This window comes from Manihot esculenta, chromosome 11, assembly GCF_001659605.2.
Source record: "Manihot esculenta cultivar AM560-2 chromosome 11, M.esculenta_v8, whole genome shotgun sequence".
Lineage (NCBI taxonomy): Eukaryota > Viridiplantae > Streptophyta > Magnoliopsida > Malpighiales > Euphorbiaceae > Manihot > Manihot esculenta.
The window spans coordinates 5,022,569-5,038,814 of record NC_035171.2 but is presented as its reverse complement, the minus strand read 5'-3'; the positions used below and the strand labels follow the sequence as shown (position 1 = coordinate 5,038,814).

The 16,246-nt window shown below is 31.2% G+C and overlaps 10 non-coding genes across 10 annotated transcripts; all 10 read left to right on the top strand.

The window, feature by feature from the left end:
• Positions 1-3,693: 3,693 nt before the first annotated feature.
• Positions 3,694-3,810, top strand: LOC122725203. The gene has a single exon (XR_006352676.1). It is a non-coding gene; the product is annotated as a U5 spliceosomal RNA (small nuclear RNA).
• A 734-nt stretch (positions 3,811-4,544) lies between these two features.
• On the top strand, positions 4,545-4,739 carry LOC122725197. The gene has a single exon (XR_006352670.1). It is a non-coding gene; the product is annotated as a U2 spliceosomal RNA (small nuclear RNA).
• Positions 4,740-4,925: 186 nt separating this feature from the next.
• On the top strand, positions 4,926-5,085 carry LOC122725194. The gene has a single exon (XR_006352667.1). It is a non-coding gene; the product is annotated as a U1 spliceosomal RNA (small nuclear RNA).
• A 2,249-nt stretch (positions 5,086-7,334) lies between these two features.
• LOC122725202 lies at positions 7,335-7,451 on the top strand. The gene has a single exon (XR_006352675.1). It is a non-coding gene; the product is annotated as a U5 spliceosomal RNA (small nuclear RNA).
• An 833-nt stretch (positions 7,452-8,284) lies between these two features.
• LOC122725195 lies at positions 8,285-8,479 on the top strand. Its single transcript, XR_006352668.1, has one exon. It is a non-coding gene; the product is annotated as a U2 spliceosomal RNA (small nuclear RNA).
• A 1,064-nt stretch (positions 8,480-9,543) lies between these two features.
• LOC122725193 lies at positions 9,544-9,704 on the top strand. Its single transcript, XR_006352666.1, has one exon. It is a non-coding gene; the product is annotated as a U1 spliceosomal RNA (small nuclear RNA).
• A 1,951-nt stretch (positions 9,705-11,655) lies between these two features.
• LOC122725208 lies at positions 11,656-11,772 on the top strand. Its single transcript, XR_006352680.1, has one exon. It is a non-coding gene; the product is annotated as a U5 spliceosomal RNA (small nuclear RNA).
• Positions 11,773-12,648: 876 nt separating this feature from the next.
• Positions 12,649-12,844, top strand: LOC122725198. Its single transcript, XR_006352671.1, has one exon. It is a non-coding gene; the product is annotated as a U2 spliceosomal RNA (small nuclear RNA).
• Positions 12,845-14,000: 1,156 nt separating this feature from the next.
• LOC122725226 lies at positions 14,001-14,154 on the top strand. Its single transcript, XR_006352696.1, has one exon. It is a non-coding gene; the product is annotated as a U1 spliceosomal RNA (small nuclear RNA).
• Positions 14,155-14,596: 442 nt separating this feature from the next.
• On the top strand, positions 14,597-14,712 carry LOC122725200. The gene has a single exon (XR_006352673.1). It is a non-coding gene; the product is annotated as a U5 spliceosomal RNA (small nuclear RNA).
• The last annotated feature ends 1,534 nt before the right edge of the window (positions 14,713-16,246 follow it).

Here is a 16,246-nt window from a genome sequence, read left to right as displayed (position 1 = left end):
TTATATATAATAATTATATTATAGCGATAAATTATAATTTTATAATAATTTCCACTTCTCTTCTTCATTACTTTTTTATTTTTTACAATTAAAATTCAATTCAAAAAAGTTTTAAATATAATTTAAATGTAAAAAAATTTTCACCGAAAATTTTAAAAATTTTTTATAAATTAAATTTTTTTTAAAAAATAAAGATTGAAAATTATAAAAATAGAACCTAAAACCTCTTCAATTTATTCAGATGAACTTGTCATCAGATTAAATATATGAGAGTTCACATAGAAAAATTTTATCACATCTTAATAATTAAATGTAATTTTTTAAATATATTTTAAATTAAAAAACATTTAAGGCATGAATGACATGATATAGAAGGCGTAATAAAAGTGAGATGCTTTACTAATGTTATGACTTATTTTATTTGCGTGTAAGAAACAAAAGTAATTTGACTTAAATTAATAAGTGCATCCAAAATGTAAAATTGGTTATAAATAAAATATATAAAAGATATAACTAATAAAGGATTGTGAAGTCTAATTTCAAAATTAATTACACCAAAAAAATTATACACTAATTATTATAGGAAAAAAGCTGACTTGTAATTAGTAGATGACAAGAAGCAAAGAATTAAATGGGAATTTATTTTTTTTTTCAACTGCATTTTAATTATCAAATGAAAAGAAAAATATCATCTTTCAAACACTTAAAAGAAAAAAAAACATCTCTTTCTTTCTTCTTCCTATATATATATATATTTTTTTTTCCATTTCTTTAAAAAAATAGTTATTGGAACTAGTTATTTATAATTAAAATTTTAAATATAAAATTTAATATACTTATAAATAGTTGATATATTTAAATTGTGAGACTTACCGCATTCACATCCACAGTTTACAGAAAATCAAAATTATATATAATAATTAGTATGAAACTATTAAATAATTTGAATTAATCATTTTGAACTAAATAGAAAGTGAGTCTAAAAATTATTTGGATCAATTTGAGTCAGATTATTTCGATTAATATTAAAATCACCCTAAATTAAAAAAATTGTGCAGAGCTAATGAATTTACGAAAAAAAGACTATTTGAGAGGTGTAGCGTAGAATTCGGTCATAACTTAACAATTGTATCCGATTTAGTTTCGACGAATACGTCGCAAATTTAACACAATATCCGAAAATTCGATCATGACTTAACAATTGTATGCGAGATACTCGTTGCAATTGTATGTGAGATACTCGTTGCACATTTAGCATGGAATCTAGCAGCTTATACCTCGTCCCGCATCTATAATCGTGAAATCCTATATTCACCAACTAATCAAATTTTCAGAAAATATGCTAATCAACTCCATCGTTTTACATTATCAAAATAAATGAATATAAAAATAAATATACATATTTTGATACAACTACTCTTGAATTTAAAATAATTCATTACTCTTGCCTTTTACTTTAATTTCACTGATTACTTTAATTTCACTTATTTAAGCGTTGGAGTGACTGTTATAAACATTAATTACCTCGCATTTTTTTTAAATTGATTAATCGCAATATAATTTTATTTCAGTTACGTCAGATATATAAAATTTAATTAGCGTAATAGATATAATTTCATAATGTCAAATTAAGGCATGAGTCATCTTGCATATGCGACCATGGTGGACATAAAAATATTTAGTGTTTAATATTTAAATAACAATATTTATATTTAATTAAATAATGACATTTATATTTTTAAATATAATTAATAATAAATATAATAGTTAAGTTTTAAAGGGGTACAATATTGATCAATAAGAATAAAAATATTAAAAAAATAAAATTAATGAGAAATTATGATACTTGAATTAAGAAAATAGACATTAATATATCTAATTTAATCTCAAAAACTAACTTGAGGATGAAGATTGATTAAAATTTTTATGAACCATAAAATTTTCAACCTTTTAATTTTAAAGAAGGAAAAGAAAGGTGGTTGTTGATTTGTTTAGTCTTTTTTCTGCAAAGAAAGATTAGAAATTTGATGAGTTCTAATGAAGGAAAGAGCACAAATTAGATGAAAGCAATAAAGATTTTAAAACCAAAGAGAGTATAACGATGCCGTTTATATTATCCATATGTCAAATACTTGCGTCAGGTTCATCTTCTTCTCGAATATGGCTGAGTTGACAATTTTTTTATCTGGCTTGGATGGTGACGCTATGATTCATTCATAATTTCATATCACACCACGCTTTGTTCACCTACTCCTCCCTAATTTAAGAGATTTAATTTTTACTTTTTATATATATTTAGAATTTTAAGAAATTACAAAATATTCCTTCTCATAAATATTTTTTCTACTTGAATAAAAATATTATTTTAATTTTGATATATAATTGTATTACAAGAGTATATTATTAACTGAACCGGTTAATAAAAAATTATAAAAATCATTAATAGTCAATTTGTTTAAATTAAAACAATCAAATTATTAAATTAAATCCATATGTTGAATTCAGTTTCTGAATTTAAATAAAAAATTATATATCTATACAGATAATATTATAATTTAATAGTGAAATTAAGATTTTTAAAAATATGTATAAACTTAGTTTGGAGAGTCACGATTTTCTATTTTACTCTTTTTTCTCATATATTCTAGTTAACTGTTTCTGTTATACAGAGTCACGGAGAGTATTTGTTTGTCAATTCTCGTCATACGGCTATTTAATTTTTTTTCGACGTGCGTGCTGATAGAACCACAGTATAGTTGGGCCTGCTCTTCTACTTTCTGTCACATCAAACAAGCTAGACTCTCAGGTCTGAATTTTTAATCAGCCTGACCTGCTTCAATCGTATGTTAGATGGCGTTCGGATGGATCGGCCTATTTTAGATCTATCTCTTTTTCTGAAATTCGATCTTAATCCAGATGTTAGAAACTCAGCGATCATCAAATGCGTTATGCAGTTTATTTATTCTTTTCAAACCTCCTGCGATGGGACAAACAATGATATATAAGGTATTAAACTGATTGTAGCATATTATGTGTCTTTTTTAAAATTATTATTAAAATTATTTAAAATTTGAAATATTTTCATAAAAAAGATTTAAAATTTGAAATATTTTCACTATAAAATTTTAAAATAATTTACTGATTTGATAAATATAATAATGAATTAGGCTTTTTCTAGATATAAATGTGTTAGATTGTCGATGTGTATGAGAGATGAGCCTTTGGAGTGCATGGTGGAGTTGCTGATCTTTTTGTCTTTTCGCGGCGGGGAAGAGTCTTAAAGTTAAAACTGGAACTTATTTTTGTTTAAATTAAAAATTAAATTATTTTTTGGGTAAATTCATGGGCTCTCCATTCATTTAAAGAACTAATGACTAACTCATCAATCCAAGTTTTTGCCATAACTTCACCAGTAAAAACGCAATGCTGAGTATATAAAAAGTCGAAACCTTGTTGAAATGTGTTACAAAGTTCTAATTATGGTTTTTGGAAGCTTGAAGCCTCGCCATAATTGGTCAGAATTATAACTACATGCTGCATACTTAATTGGTCAGAATTATACATAACTACATGCTGCATACTTTTTGCTAATTGTACATTTAATTTTGACGAAGTCCCACATCGAATTATAACCAACACTCATGACACCGGCCTTCCTATAACAGTAGTAGCTGTCGCATTGCTTAGTTACGGAGCTATGTGGTAAGCACATAGCGAACTATTCTTTTGCCTTTTACTAAAGAATACCGTGTGCTTGCTACTTAACTGTGGCATACGCTTATTTTTGGAGGGCTAATCTTACTAGATTACAGCTCTTACCCAAGACTAGTATTAATCTTATTTTCACTTCTCTTCTAAACATGTTATACCAGTTAAGAAGGAAAAAAGGAACTTATGATCTGTCACAGCTCGAAGGATCTGAATTATTTCATATCTCGTTATTTTACTTCTGAAGCTAAGCGCGCCGCGGAATAAATGTGCGTTGAATCCTTTTACAGTTAAATTTATTTATTATTATGCATTGGAATTAAACTGCCCAGCTTCTCTGCTAATAGTTTTTGCAGATCGACTTGATGAAACGTCAAATGATGGGAAGTCATTAGATACACGAGTGATGAGATCCTCTACGATTATCTAGTTTGTAATTCATATGCAAGTAGTTTATATGCATAACTCTGGCTTAAAAATTACCTAGACTGTGAAATACTGTATCCTTATTTGCTTCAACTTGTTCTCTCTCTCTCTCTCCCCCTTTGTATGGAATTTAAGATATTAATAATGTTGAACTTTGTGATGGTTTCTTTTTGGTCAGACAATGCATAAATTTTTCTACAAATTTATTAGCTGCATAGCATGTGTAAACTACGTCTCCTTTTGATACAACCAATTGAGTTTTTAAGTTTTCAGGCCTTGAAAGGACAATAAGTTTGTTTTTTAGTGAGGGGACTAAAGCCAATACAGTTCTCGTATCCCACATCGCAAAATTAGCGAGAGTTGCTGAGACTGAGGAAGCATAAAAAATAACATGAGAAACTAAATCAAGCATACCTTTCTCGGCCTTTTGGCTAAGATCAAGTGTAGTATCTGTTCTTATCAGTTTAATATCTGATACGTGGGCCATCGGCTCACATGATATTAAATTAATTTTTTTAGGGGAGAGCCCCTTACAGTAGCTTGCTACTGGGGCTCTGGACTGTCGCCCATGCGTTGCACTACTGCTTGGGCCTGGCGCACCCCACCAACACTAGCTTCAAAATCTTTGTTGTCAACTTATTTCCCTTTACTTTTAATCATTCTTAATCTTAGTTCTTAATAGATTGTATCTCAATAAGATTCTGCAGCAACATAACAAAATTTTTGTTGGAATTTTGAATCTAATCATTCCTCCAGAAAATATCATTTTTTCTTAATTAACTAATAAATAACTCCTTAAATTATTGGCAAAAAAAGAAATCTTTGAATTATGCAATGCAAGCCAGCTGCTTTCATTGCTCTCAGAAGGTGCATCTACCTAAGGTCTCCTCAAGTGGGAGAGCCTGCGTCATAATTTGGGGTAGTGGGGACCTGCTTTTGCGCGGTCCCTGTCAACAGTTCATTCCAAGATTTTGTTCTCTACTTAATTTTTCTTTATATTTACGTGGTGTAAAACATTCTACTTTAATATTGTCACAAGAATGAATCAAGAGAACAAAAAAATAACCAAAAATAAAAGCTCGTGAGGCCTTAACAAATGTTGGACATAATGAAATATATTGTTACATAGAAAACTATTGCCTTTAATCTTAAGCCATTTTGTACGGTTGAACTATATATATGCAAATGCAAGGAAGGATTTTAGCTTCTAGATATTGTGGTACAGAAGAGAAAGAACAAAATGAATAGAAATATTAGGACAAGCAGCCATATTAATCCAGCATATATTTATGTGAAAAGAATGATGAAAATTTGAGGTTTTGCAACCTGCTGTTGCAGTCAGAGAAACGGCTCATAGACCTTGGCAGTTAGAGTTTCATCATTGCTAAGAGAGGAGAATAAAGTAGCTGATCGGCTTTCTATTTTGTTGTGTCTGCTTCTGTGGGGTTACACTGGTTGACATCTCCTTCAGAGTGATTTGCATGAAGTCCTTATAGTTAGGATTGCAAGGAGTCGCTTCTTTAAGAGTTGTTCCAGACTTCCAGTGACTATTTCTGCTTCAATCTGCGATACTTTCCCTCTTCTTGTATAAAAAAGTTATAATTTTATTAACTAATATATTTAATTATAATTTTATTCATAATTATTTTTATTTTTTGATTTTATCAATAATATTAAATTTATAAGCATTATTTAACTGTAATAAGGTATATTTATCATTTTTATAAATAAAATTAATATTATTAAATATTTTTATTTAGTTTATTAATTAAAATAATTTTTTTTTTGTCTCGATTAATTAGGTTACAACCGCAAACCGATTAAAATTATGGTTTTAATTCCAACAAAAATAGATGCTTAAGATTGAGGAATGGTCTCGAAATTGGCTTGGCTTTAGACTATCTTACTAGTAAGTTTATATAACTCTGAACTACGTGTACTCTACTACAGAGATGTGGGAGAGATCATACTAGAATTATCGCATGAGATGGGTAAATCGGGTTGGTAAAAGAAGATCAAGACACTTTGGTTTTTGAATCTCAATGATTGAATGGACAATATCTTAACTGTCCTGATTTGATACGTATCAGAAAGCATATAATTTTAACGGATTAAATATTAAATGAGTAAACTATTTATTATTAATAAATTGATTGATAAGTCTATATTTAAAATATAGTTATTTTACCTAAAAAACCATTTATCAGTCGTATTCATATGGATGAGAGTATGAAAATTCTATCCTCATTAAAAAACACAATTTATAATTTGTCTCCTTCAACTTTATAATTCTTTTTATGACTCTAAATTTTAAAAACTTCAAATACAAAACTATTACTCTCTTCATTAACTAAGCTCATTCAATACTACTCACGTCCATTAGCTCGGTCTCGTATACCAATATTTTCAGGCGATCACATATTTTGATCCTACTTATAGATTTATTGGTTATTATTCACTAAATTTAGTTAGTTTTTGAATTCAATTGTCTATTTTTTTTTTTACTTTTTTACAAAAAAAAACCACTAAATTGAAGAATACTATTAGATTGTAAACTATTTTTCTCTCGGAGAAAGGTATATCTCTTCTTAAATTAAGACAAGCTAATGAAAAGCAACTCATTTCTTAATAAGAGAGCTTTTATTATGATTTTTTTACTCAATATTATAGATTTTAGATTGATTTGAGTTTGATCATACTATATATTTATGTAACTATTTTATTGAGTACTCCGTAAATAGATTTGAATAAAATATTTTTTCTGGAAAATTATTGTAAAATAGTAATTAATAAAATAAAATGGTTTCCTTTAAGTTATATGGATTCGTTTAATGCTTTTTTTTTCTCTTTTAAATGAAGAATAAATATAAAATAATGCAATGAAAAGTAGCACTTCCCTTTCATTACTTTCGAAATTTTTTAGTTGAATATATCACAAGTAGGATTCGAGAGTTTAAAAATTCAAAGAATGAAGAGAAGTTCATGAGACCTATAATAAGCTTTGTAAACTTCATATATTTATAATATATAATATATATAGCCTAACATGAACTGAAATATCTAAGGACATGTTATGAAGATGTTGAGTCAATTCAGCATATGTCCATTTATGTTGACACAGTCCCACATCGGTTTATAACTAACAGACAAGACACCAACCTTCCTATATGACTCGTAGCCATCGTTTTTTGAACTCACTGAGCCATGTGGTAAGCACAAAGCGAACTATTCTTTCGCCTTTTACTAAAGAATACCGTGTGCTTGCCACCTAACTGTGGCATAAGCTTATTTTTGGAGGGCTAATCTCACCAGAGTACAGCCCTTGTCCAACAGCAGTTATAATTTTATTCCACTTTTTCTCTCAGAGTACTAATGGATTCTTGAATGCCAAGTGTTACATCTGAAGTCTTTTGCTAGTATATATTAACGGCCTGAATCTTTAGAGAGTAGTTGATACCATTCTTCACTAGCAGAAAGAAAAACAAGAATCTTGCTGGCTAGCAGCCGAGCAATTTCTCTTTCTTCATTTTACATTTAAAGCCATGCAAGCTGAGGAGTAAAAGTGCGGGACTCAGCGCAGGATGTTGTAGTCATAGAATCCTTTTACAGTGAAATGTATTTATTACTATGCATTGGGACTAAACTGCCCAGCTTCTCTGCTAATAATTTTTGCAGATGGACTTGATGAAACACCAAATGATGGAGTCATTAGATACACGAGTGATGAGATCCTAAGATTATCCAGTTTGTAATTAATATGCAAGTAGTTTGTATATGCATCACTCCATGGCAAAAACTTGCCTAGACTGTCAAGTACTATATCATTATTTGCTTCAACTTGATCTCTCTCTACTTGTGTATGGAATTTAAGATATTAAAGCAAATGTTGAAATTTGCGATGATTCCTTTTTGTTCAGACAATGCATAAAATTTTCTACAAATTTGTTAGCCGCACAGCATATATAAAATATGCCTCCATCTGATACAACTTATCGAGTTTTTTAGCTTTTCGAGATTCGGAAGGACAATACGTTTGTTTTGTAGTGAGGGGCCTATAGCCAATACAATTCTCGTTTCCCACCTCGACAAATTAGCATGTGTTGCTGAGACTAAGGGACCATAAAAGCAAGCATGAGATACTTGGTTAAGCATACCTTTCTCGGCCTTTTGGCTAAGATCAAGTGTAGTATCTGTTCTTATCAGTTTAATATCTGATACGTGAGCCATCGGCTCACACGATATTAAATTAATTTTTAAGGGGGAGAGCCCGTTACAGTAGCTTGCTACTGGGGCTCTTGAGCGTCGTCCATGCCTTGCACTATTGCTTGGGCCTGGCGCACCCTACCAATTCTAGCTCATAATCTTTATTTAGTTTTCATCTTATTAGCTCTTTTTAAACTTTGATAATGATAATTCTTAATAGATTGCATCTCATTAAGCTGCAACATAATACGAATTTTGAATTCAAGCTTTTTTCCAAATAATGTCATTTTTTTTTAACTCACCGATGAATCAATCTTTGAATTATGCCACAGATGCAGCAGCTACTTTGTCTAGGCTGGCTTTATTTTTGCAAGTCCAATATGCTTGCAGTTTCTTTGGCTAAAATGGGTGGATTAAGACAAGATGTTTTGTGGCCTTTCTTTAATCGATTTTTGCTTGGGTGTCTTTGTATGAGAGGTTTTTCATCAACATTTGACTTTAGCTTTAAATCTGAGTATAGGATCCTGGGTTAGCCTTTTATTGACTTTTTCTCATTTTGTAATTTGTTTCTCTAGTTTGGGTTTATGTTCATCAATATTTTCTTTTACCCCTTTCAACACATTTTACTATATTAGATTATTTATACTTACCCAAGAACTCTTTATCATGATTTAAAAAAAAATCACTTGAATTGAGATAGTAATATAGATAAAAAATAAAAGAAGCAATGAAGAAAAACAAATGCAAGAAATGAACTTTGTTTTAAAAAATTGAAAAAAGCATGTAGACATGATTTTTGAAACAAGTCACTTAATAATATGGAGCTCTCATACCATTTATTAGTATTAGAGAGAGAAAAATAGCAAAATAAATAAAACATTTATTGTAGAATTAATCGACCAAACAAATCAATATTTTAAAAAAAAAAAATATTTTCCTTCTTCATTTTCAACATTTACATATGCATGATAAGGACTCTTATTATTTTTCTTCTACTCTATATTTCTCAATCAAAGCAGTCTAAAATTTTATGTTCCTATTACTTAAAAGATGATCCTCTAGATGGCAAAAATGAATACCCAACTTGTCCTTTCTCTTTTCATAATGACTATAAATTAGAATAAATTTTAATCCCACATCTAAAATTTATGAAATACATGATATGAGTCTAAGATATAAATAGAAATCTCACACAACCTTTCTAACATACTTACCTGGACGGGGTCAATGAGTGATCAATAAGACTCATGGCCTAGGTAGATGGCTTTCATTGCACTAGGAAGGTGTATCTGCCTAAGGTCTCCTCAAGTGGGAGAGCCTACGTCATAATTTATGGTAGTAGGGGCCTGCGTTCGCGCGGCCCCTGTCAATATCGATTCCCAAGCTTTTGTAACTTGCCCACTTGATGTAGAGGCAAAGGTTTCTGCTTTTTGCTTTGCAAGATTTGGTCTATAATACGACCTGCAAAATGCTAGTTGTTCTCTTTCATCTTTGTAGTGACAATGACTACTACATGGAAGGGTGTTGGGGGTTACTTTCTCTTTGCTAATCCAATGCTTTTATCAACCAGATGCCCCACTACATGCTAATCCTGAACCATTGAACCATTAGTAAGTGACAAATTGGATTTGGAGAAATTGATAGAAATTGGATTCGGAGAAATTGATAGTTTTGGATATGATGACTTACGTCGAGTCGATCTTGTTATCGAGAAATTGATTTTAAGAATAAATTAAAAATGGAATAAAATAATGCAATTACATGAAACAAATAATCAAATCAAAATAATCAAAGTTGGTTGGTTTGTGGTTATCATTAATTAAAAAGTTGGTTAATTGAATTGTCCATTATTTAATTATCGTCCGTTATTTGGTTTAATTACAGTGTTCAAATACGTCAATCCCATTAAATTTAATTTTTTTTAAAATTAAATTAATTCGTATAATGCTTAAATTAATTTCAGTTAATTAATAATCCATCAAATATATAAATTTAATTAATTGATTGTTTTAAGAAAAAAAGAACTCAAACTTTATAATAATGCAAGCGAATTATTTAAACCAAATATGTTAAACTAAATATGTTAATCGCTACTTGTATCAAACCAATTAGATAATTATATATTTATTTAGACTAATTAGCAGTATGTTGTTTTTTTAGAGAATTCAAAATACCTTTTTAATTTCTAAAGGACAACAATAAAGACAGTATTTCTCAAAAATAAAAATTAATTAAAAATAGAAATTGAGACGAATAAAAATTAAGAATAAAATCTCACAACTTGATTAATTGAATAAAAAATTTTAATCTCTAAAAATCATAATAAAATTGTAGAAAATAAAAAAAGAAGGAGAAGGGGTTTGACTATAAGAGACCGAAAAGAAGAAAATGAGAAAGAAGAGAAAGAGATAAAATATGTTTTCTACTTATAGACTAGCCTTTATATAGTTTTTTTCAAATAAAAAAATAACTATTTATAATTTAAATTAAAAAATAAAATAAATCTACTGCTCATATATCGATAACTCTTATTTTAATCCTGATTTGATTGTATTTAAACTCTGTATAGTTAGTGAAATAGTAATTTTGAAATTTATTCGTCGAATTTGGATCACAGTCTTGAGCAGAGTCTTACCTTCCAGTTAGAAATAACTCTAAAATAGTCTCTTTTTATTTTTTTTCTCAAAACATGTTTAAAATCAAAATTCAAATAAAAAGTAATTGTTTATATCAAAATCATAGAATTTAATATAAAAAATGATAAGTTTTGCAAATTGCTAAAAGGATTTCATGAACAATCGAGAAAAATGAAGTACTTCGCTGAATTTGTTTAACGTTCCATCTGTATTTTGGTTCTTGTAAAAGAACTACATGATCATGATGTAAAATATTCTACTGTAATATTATCACAAGAATGATCGATTGAGAGAACCAAGAAGAGAAGTTCATGGGGCCTGCAATAATTAACAAGTATTGGACATAATTAAATATGTTGATACAGAAGATTAATGCTTTTACTCTGAGCCAGTTTGTACAGTTGAACGATGTATACGCAAATGCAAGCCAAGATTTTAGCTTTTTTTTTTTTTTTTTTTTTTTTTTGGGGCTATATGTTATCAGACAGCTAGAAAAGAAAGAACAAAATGAACAGAAATATCCAGGACAAGCAGCCATTATTAATTCAGCAGCATAACTAATGCTGCAAATGTTTCTTAAATTCACATAGAATGATGATGCAAACCCACATCGGTTGATAACTAACAAACACAACACCAAGCTTCCTTTATATTTAGCAGCTGTCGTATTTTCTTTTCACGCAGCCACGTATTAAGAACCAAGTGAACTATTTTTTCGCCTTTTGCTAAAATGTATCGTGTGCTTGCAACGTAAATGTGGCATGCGTTTATTTTTGGAGGGCTGATCTCACTAGAGCACAGACCTTATCCAAGACTAGTTATAATATTATTCCATTTTTTCTTTCGATATCTTGATGGGTTTTGCATGCTTTTGAATGCCAATTGTTTTTAACTGAAGTCTGTCGCTCGTATATTTCAAGGACCAAATTGTTTGTAGAGTAATTGATACCATTCCTCACTAGCAAAAAGAAAACAAGTAAAGGAAAAAGAGAACTTAAATCTTCTGATTTATTACAACTTGAAGGATCCACAATATTTCTGCTTCGTAATAAAATACATGCTTGCAAGAAGCCAAGCCAAGCCAAGCCAAGCCAAGCAATCATATTTCTTCTTTTACTTTTTAAGCCATGCCCGCTGCGGAGTAAAAATGCGGGACGTTATAGCTCATTGAATCCTTTTACAGTTAAATGTATTCATTGTTATGGATTGGGACTAAACTGCCCAGCTTCTCTGCTAATAGTTTTTGCACATAGACTTTAAGAACAAAAATGGTGGAGAGTCATTAGATACAGGAGTGATGAGATCCTACGATTATCCAGTTTGTAATTAATATGCAAGTAGTATATTATTATAACATTACTTGCTTCAACTTGATCTCTCTCCACTTGTGTATGGAACTAAAGATATTAAGGCATATGTTGAACTTTGTGATTATTTCTTTTTGTTCAGACAATGCACAATTTTTTTCTACAAATTTATTAGCTGCATACGTGAAGTATGCCTCCTGAGGCAACTAAATGAGTTTTTTTAGCTTTTCAAGACTTGGAAGGACAATACGTTTGTTTTGTAGTGAGGTGGCTAAAGGCAATACAGTTCTCGTATCCCACCTCGACAAATTAGCAAGAGTTGCTGAGACTGAGGAGCATAAAAGGAAGCATGAGATTTCTTGTTAAGCATACCTTTCTCGGCCTTTTGGCTAAGATCAAGTGTAGTATCTGTTCTTATCAGTTTAATATCTGATACGTGGGCCATCGGCTCACATGATATTAAATTAATTTTTCTAGGGGGGGGGGCCGTTACAGTAGCTTGCTATTGGGGCTCTTGAGCGTCGCCCATGCGTTGCACTGTTGCTTGGGCCTGGCGCACCCCGCCAACTTTAGCTTCAAAAGTTTTGTTGTCAACTTATTTCCCTTCACTTTTAATCATTCTTAATCCCCTTATAGATTGTATCTCATTAGGAGTCTGCAGCATTGTTCATGGTCTATTTTTCATTTAACTTTTTTTACTGTTATGATCCACTCATAATTCAAAAGTCAGTAAATTATTATGAAACGAATAATTTTTTTATTAAAATTTTGAATTAATCATTCCTCCTTGAATTATGCTCTACTTTTGTCTGGGGTTCCTGTATTTTTGCAGGTCGTGAGGCATTTTTTAAATTGATTTTTGCTTGGGTGTTTTTGTGAGAGGAGTTTTGCATCAACATTTGACTTTAGCTTTAAATCTGAGCAGGATCATTTAACATTTTATTGATATTTCTCCTTTTGTAATTTTCTTTTCTAGTTTGGGTTATCTTCATCAATATTTTCTTTTACTTCTTTCAATAAATTTTCAATTTATACTTACCCAAGAAACCCATGTTTCTCATTTTCAAAATGGAAGGAAATGTAAGAAAAAAAAAAGTAAAAAATTTACATCTTGAACAAAAATTTGAACTCTTGATTATGATTTTGAAAAAATCACTTGAATTGAGATGGTAATATAGATCCAAAATAAAAGAAGCAATGAAGAAAACTAAATGCAAGAAATGAACTTTCTTTTGCATTTAGGCCTGATTTTTGAAACAAGTCACTTAATATGGAGCTCAGATTCCATTTACTAGAATTAGGGAAAGAAAAATAGCAAAAATAAACAAAATATCTTTAGTAGAATAATAAAAACAAGAATCAACTAAACAAATCATTTTTTTTTAAAAAAAATATTTTCCTTCATTTCAACATTTACATGCATGATAAGAACTCTCCTCTTATTCTTTTTCTTCAGCTGTATATTTCTCAATCAAAGCAGCCTTCTCTTATGTAATGCCTTTGAATGGAAAAATTTTATTTTTCCTATTACTTAAAAATAATAATTCAAATGGCAAAAATTTATTCCTAACTGTTAATTCCAATCAGAATGCCTAACTTGTCCTTTCCCTTGTCATCACAACTGAAAAATCAAAGAAAACAATAATCCCCAATCAAAAATTTATAAAACACATGACATGAGCCTAAGATATAAATAGAAAGCTCATGTTAACTTGTAAACATACTTACCTGGATGGGGTCTATGGTTGATCGAGAAGACTCATGGCCTAGGTAGATGGCTTTCATTGTACTAAGAAGGTGCATCTGCCTAAGGTCTCCTCAAGTGGAAGAGCATAATTTGTGGTAGTGGGGGCCTGCGTTCGCGGGGCCCCTGTCAATAGCAATTCCCAAGCTATTGGAACATGCTGACCTGAAGTGGAAGCAACGTTATTTATTCTTTCTGCTGTGCAAGATATGTTTTGAATCCCCACTGAACATGGTAGTCCTGAAGCACGAGGAAGTGACAAATCGGTTTTGTAATTGATGATTTTGGACACGCTAAAAGGATATTACGCATGCAAGCAAGGATTTGAGCTTCTAGGTATTGTGGTCATATGTATAGACCTACAAGGCAGATGGAAAAGAAAGAACTAAATGAATAGAAATATCTAGAACAAGCAGCAGCCATTATTAATTCGGCGTCATAACTAAATGCTGCAAAGGTTTCTTAAGTTCACATAGAATGCTGCTGCAATCCCACATCGGTGGATAACCGACAGACATGCATGACACCGACCTTCCTATATAGTTAGCAGCTGTCCCATTTTCTTTCCACGCAGCCATGTAGTAAGCACAGAGCGAACTATTCTTTCGCCTTTTACTAAAGAATACCGTGTGCTTGCTACTGATAAGTGGCATACGCTTATTTTTGGAGGGTTGATCTCATCCGAGCCCAGCCCTTAGCCAAATCAAGTTTATTGTTTTTTTATTTCACTGACAAGAAAACATGATTGGGTATAAATGATCGGATGTTAAACATGAACAACAATAATTGGCTACTTGAATTGATTTTGGATCTTCTAATTAGTTGATTTTATACTTATTCAGCAAAATATAAAGCTGCACCGTTGCAAGATAAAAAATTTATGAGTAATTTTTATTCTAAAGGGCTTGGGAATGAAAAACAAAAATGGGAGTTAAGACGGGTGCTCACAAGTCTTAGCATTATAACAACTGCATGTTTCTGAATGTATTTCCCATCAAAGCGCTGTTCTAAAAGTTAGTATGAGAAAATACATTTAATCTTTTTACAGTTTCAAAAGTTCTTGAGAAAATAAATGGAAGCAGCCTCTCCAATCTCCTTCTCATTAATAATATGGGATTTTATTTTTCTTCAAAATTCTATTTTCTTGCATTGAGTTGGGATTTGGGTGTAAAACAAAAGTTCATTGTTTTTGCAGATCGACTTGATGAAACACCAAATGGTCATAGAATCCTTCTACAGTGAAATGTATTTATTACTATGCATTGGGACTAAACTGCCCAGCTTCTCTGCTAATAATTTTTGCAGATCGACTTGATGAAACACCAAATGGTGGAGTCATTAGATACAGGAGTGATGAGATCCTAAGATTATCCAGCTTGTAATTAATATGCAAGTAGTTTGTATGCATCACTCCATGGCAAAAACTTGCCTAGACTGTGAAGTACTGTATCATTTTTTGCTTCAACTTGATCTCTCTCTACTTGTGTATGGAATTTAAGATATTAAAGCAAATGTTGGACTTTTCGATGATTTCTTTTTGTTCAGACAATGCATAAAATTTTCTACAAATTTGTTAGCCGCACAGCATATATAAAATATGCCTCCATCGAGTTTTTTAGCTTTTCGAGACTCGGGAGGACAATACGTTTGTTTTGTAGTGAGGGGCCTATAGCCAATACAATTCTCGTTTCCCACCTCGACAAATTAGCATGTGTTGCTGAGCCTAAGGGACCATAAAGGCAAGCATGAGATACTAGTTCTGTAATACCCGGTTAGAATCCGGCATCGGAATTCCTGTCGTCCGGTGGAATCCGGGGTGTCGGAATTCTATAGGAGGATAGGAGTTATGTTTTCCTACGTGTTGTGATGTGTGTGTTATGTTAAAGGCAAATGGAATTAAGTTTTGAGCTGAAAGGACCCAAGGCAGCTGAGCCACGTTCGGCCGCCGAAGGTAAGTTCGGCCGCCGAAAGTGCTCAATGTTCGGCTTCCGAATTCAGGTTCGGCCCCCGAATGTTGCATGGTTTTGCATGCGCTTCGGCAGCCGAAGCTGAGTTGCTGAGCCAGCAGTTTTGTCTCCCTTAGTCAGCATTGTGGACAGGTGTGATCACCAGATTATGTCCAGAAGGTGGTCACGTCTCCCATGCTTTATTTGCTCAGTTTGAGCAGCTCATGCACGAGGTAGCTTGTGTTCCAAAGAGTTTGAAAGTTGTGAAGCAAAAGC